This window comes from Apium graveolens, chromosome 6 (genome assembly GCF_009905375.1).
Source record: "Apium graveolens cultivar Ventura chromosome 6, ASM990537v1, whole genome shotgun sequence".
In the NCBI taxonomy this organism is placed as follows: Eukaryota; Viridiplantae; Streptophyta; class Magnoliopsida; order Apiales; family Apiaceae; genus Apium; species Apium graveolens.
Window position 1 is genome coordinate 26463548 of NC_133652.1, and position 5286 is coordinate 26468833.

A 5286-nucleotide genomic window follows, 5' to 3' on the forward strand; every position below is an offset into this window, starting at 1 on the left:
TAAAATTAAATAAAAAAATAATTTATCTAAATTTACGATGAAATATTTGCGACGAAAAATATTGGAACATCCAATTTACGACAAAAATTAAAATTCGTCGTTATCAAAGAGGGAAATTTAACTTTTCCCCCAAAATTAAATTTGATTTTTCTCAATTTTTTTGCAGATAATAATTTATGAAGGATTCCGTCGTAAATTAGCACATGAATTTTGATAATTTCAATTTTTAAAAAATATTATTTCATGATCCCACCATATTAATGTCAACATTTATTTGTTTGGGTGACATTTCAAGAATTTCAGAAAAAAATAAATATTTTGATAAAATAATTTAATATGAAACATTAATTATATCCCTAATATATATATATATATTCATCCATACAGTTGGATCGTTGAAAAATATTTTTAAAATAATCGTAACACTAATTCAGGATTCAACACTAGTTAGTTGTACTAGTCAAACTGATACTTGACTGTTAAAATGTCAAACCAAATAAAATTATTTTGATATGAAATTTTGGTTATATCACTAATATATATCTATTGACATCGATACGGTTGGATCGTTAAGAAATATTTTTAAAATAATCGGAACACAAATTTAGGATTAAACACTTTTTAGCTGTACTAGTCAAACTGATGTTTGACTAGTAAAATGGCAAACCAGATAAAATAATTTTGATATAAAATTTTGGTTATATCACTAATATATATCTATTGACATCCATACAGTTGGATCATCGAAAAATATTTTTAAAATAATCGAAACACCAATTCAGGCTTAAACAGTAGTTAGCTGTACTAGTCAAACTGATGTTTGACTGTTAAAATGGCAAACTAGATAAAATAATTTTGATATAAAATTTTGGTTATATCACTAATATATATCTATTGACATCCATACGGTTGGATCGTTAAGAAATAATTTTAAAATAATCGGAACAAAAATTCAGGATTAAACACTTTTAAGCTGTACTAGTCAAACTGATGCTTGACTGTTAAAATGGCAAAGCAGATAAAATAATTTTGATGTAAAATTTTGGTTATATCATTAATATATATATCTATTGACATCCATATGGTTGGATCGTCGAAAAATATTTTTAAAATAATTGAAACACTAATTCAGGCTTAAATAGTAGTTAGTTGTACTAGTCAAACTGATGCTTGACTGTTAAAATGGCAAACCAGATAAATTAATTTTGATATAAATTTTTGGTTATATCACTAATATATATATATATATATATATATATATATATTGACATCCATATGGTTGGATCGTCAAAAAATAGTTTTAAAATAATCGAAACACCAATTCAGGCTTAAACAGTAGTTAATTGTACTAGTCAAACTGATGTTTGACTGTTAAAATGGCAAACTAGATAAAATAATTTTGATATAAATTTTTGGGTATATCACTAATGTATATATCTATTGACATTCATACGGTTGGATCGTTAAGAAATATTTTTAAAATAATCGGAACAACAATTCATGATTAAATACTTTTTAGCTGTACTAGTCAAACTGATGCTTGACTGTTAAAATGGCAAACCAGATAAAATAATTTTGATATAAAAATTTGGTAATATCACTAATATATATATCTGTTGGCATCCATACAGTTGGATCGTCGAAAAATATTTTTAAAATAATCGAAACACCAATTCAGACTTAAACAGTAATTAGCTGTACTAGTCAAACTGATGTTTGACTATTAAAATGGCAAACTAAATAAAATTATTTTGATATAAAATTTTGGTTATATCACTAATATATATATCTATTGACATCCATACGGTTGGATCGATGAAAAATATTTTTTAAATAATCGAAACACCATTTCAGGATTAAACATTAGTTTGGTGTATTAGTTAAATTAAAATTTGACTGTTAAAATGGCAAGCCAAAAAAAATTAATTTAATATGTAACTTTGGTTATATCACTAATATATATCTAACCTTGGATTATGGTTAAAATTTATAATTTTTAAAATATATTTTAAAGTAATCCAACCGTACTGATGTAAATATTGTAAAAAAATGAAGAGTATACAGAAAAAATCAACTATTTTAAATATTTAAATTTTTACCATTTTAAGAAGAATTAAGCGGTTGGGATCCCAACCCTATAATGTTCCACTTATTTTGAATATATATTGAATGATCTAACAATACATATGTTAAATTGGTTAAAAACAAATGTTATATGCAAAATTTCAAAAATTTGTAATCATTATACCTTCATTATTTTAAAAAATAAGGTATAGGTAAACTTAATCTTAAATTACAATGCCTACTCTTATTGGTGAAATTAATGATAAAATTGACCAAAATCTCAATTCAAATTTTTATTGAAATAATAAATTGTTAAAATAAAGTTTAGGAAAATTTAAGTTCTTATAGAAAAATATTATATGTAATAAAAAAATTCAAATTTCTTTTACAACAAACAAAAATGGACATAATTAAAGAAAACCATAAATGTGAAAAAGAAAAAATTATATAAAAATGTGGATGGGGAAGGGAAAAGATGGATTAAACCCCAGGCCCAAGGCCCAAAAAGAATGAAAATAAGAAAAGATGCCCATGAGTTCAGTCGATATAAAATTAGGCTAGGGTTTTGCATATCAGTCTAACATTTTTCATTTACTACCGCTGCAATTCATCTATTTCTCTTCACTCACATCTCCAAACACTACATCAACCTCACGTCTCCAGAAATATAACAAAAAAATGTCACTCTCATCTCCAAACCATGTATTACATCCTATCAAACATGGTCGAGTCCGTACAAATCGCTGGGTTCTAAACGTACCTGATGAATCGTGTTCGTGGCCCTCTTGTTGGCTTCTCTCGGTATGAGTGATGTTCCAGTATTGTTCTTAAGAAGGATTAAGCTCCGATTGCTGTTGTTTTGCCCGGTTGTTATGGAGGAAATGGTGGGTTTGGTGGTGGTTTTTTGTCCTAATTCTGATATTATCTATTTTGTTAATTGTAATTAAGTTTCTCTATGTTTCTCTTTATCTATCTCTCTTTGTTTGATGTGTTTGTATGGTTGTATGTATAGGCAGATGCGGATTTGGATGTGTATGTAGCAGCGACAATAGTAGTATTATAAAGGATGCAAATTTCATTAGCACTGTTAGCGAACACAAGGTGTTTGATGGATTGCATATGTGAAAAAACAGATTGTTGTAGTGTATAATAACTTTATTATCAGATTATTTCATCCATTGAAGCTGTTTGTGTCGATATTCTGTTTATATATTTTATATATTTGTGTTGCGTAAGTTACAGATGATATTGTGTAGAATTGTGGATGTTGATATGATTCCTTCCAAACATGATATTGTAAAATGAAATTAAGCAGCATTTTGCTGCTTTTTTTTAAATCTGGTGTTTGTTACTTACGACGATTCCTCTGTCGTAATATTTTTCGTCGTAAGTTCATAACATACGACAATATATTTCGTCATAAGTTGATTTATTATTTTATTGAGAATGTGGGCCCCTGCTTACTAACTTGCGACGCAATTTTATCTTGTGACGAAAAAATGAACTTACTACTCGACCAAAAACGATGATTTTTTCCGTCATAAATGGCTCAATTACGACAATTTCAGTTCAAAAAAACCGTCGTAAATGGCCAGATTTGTTATAGTGTTAACTACTTAAGAGATTATACTAGCATGCATTAACTAAGAGATTAAAAGTGAATTAATTGTATGAGAATAAAATATGAGATTCTAACTTCATTAAATACTTCATTCAAAGTTTATGTCTTTATCAATGATATGCGATGGTGATGATAACTAATCAGATAACACGAAATTAGTATACGCTATTTTTCGATATACATATACCATACTACTAAGAATCCACAATCAAGATAGAAGTTGAGTAGACACCAATTATGCTTAGACCCTATATGTCTATAAGATTTTAAAACATAACGGTTTAAGAACAAGTTATCTATTATGATTACATAGGGTGTGTAAGATGGTTAAAATTATACTACGAATCATGCATGACAACATACATAAACCTATACTAGCATGGCAAGTTCTAAACCTCTATATTCATTGTCGCTTCAATAGAGATTAACAAACAATCTTACATGTTAGCTACGCATCAAAGACGAATAAGCACAACCAAACTAGGAAATCATAAATCACCACATACTAAAGATTTAAAACAATCAACTATTGAAATCCATAAATAAATCCGCTAGAACCCCATGACAACGATTAGTTCATGATCGAACGCATCGTCACCATGGGTTCCAATGAAAATATGGTAATAAATAAGTTCATAATACTATAAAATAATATAAAAGTACTAGGGTTTAGAACAAATCAAAAACAAACATCCAAAAGTATCGCCTAAATCGAAGAATACAAAAGTGAAAACTAAATCTTCTCCTCCTTAGCCGTCTTGTGTGCTTTTGGTCTTCTTATTGTTCTCCATGGCTTCCTTGTTAGTAAAAACGTCTTCTTTTCTTTATATATATGGCCTCGGGAGACCTGGACCCTCCAAATAACCAAATTAGAGTAGAAACAAGATTCTGGTAAGTCGACATGGCGCGGGCGCGCAGCTTCAGGCGCGGGTGCGCTCTCTCTCTGTCAATATGGGCGTGGGTGCGCTCCTTCAGGCATGGGCACGCCTGCTCTTTGGAGAATTTTCTGCATTTTCTTAATTCTTGCTCTGATCTTCGTGAAAACTTCCGCAACTCCATTCCCTGATCTCTTATCAACATAGAATCATTTGAAAGCTCATTTCCACCTCCGACTAGTGCCCTGAAACTAATCAACACAAAATACATCAAAAACACCAAATACTTGAGTCCAAAACACCAACTTAAGCCAATATGAAGCGTTCCAAGTGGATATAAATTCCGCTTATCACACCCCCAAACTTAAATCGATACTTGTCCTCAAGTATAAACAGACTCAACACTAAAAACACAACGAATGCATGAATGCAACTAATATGATAATACAACGATCCCCTCGGAATAACCATAACCAAATCAATAAGCAATATCTCTAAGAATGCAATGACTTTAAACGAAGTTCAACTAAATCCCATAAACCAATATACAAACCAGAAATGTGCGTGTGTGAGATGCTTATCAGATATACTCTCAACACTAGATCAATAACCATATCCTATCCTTCGTCAAAACAATCAAAAGTTTATACAATGATCATGCTATAATAGTGAAACATATCAAACACAAATGTTTATTTGACCGTGTAATGAATGAGGTCCCAAAAG

At 29.5% G+C, this 5286-nt stretch overlaps 1 long non-coding RNA gene across 1 annotated transcript; it reads left to right on the plus strand.

Moving 5' to 3' along the window:
* Positions 1–2564: 2564 nt before the first annotated feature.
* LOC141667702 (uncharacterized) lies at positions 2565–3307 on the plus strand. The gene is made up of 2 exons (XR_012552748.1): positions 2565–2948; positions 3077–3307. It is a non-coding gene; the product is annotated as an uncharacterized LOC141667702 (long non-coding RNA).
* Positions 3308–5286: the final 1979 nt, after the last annotated feature.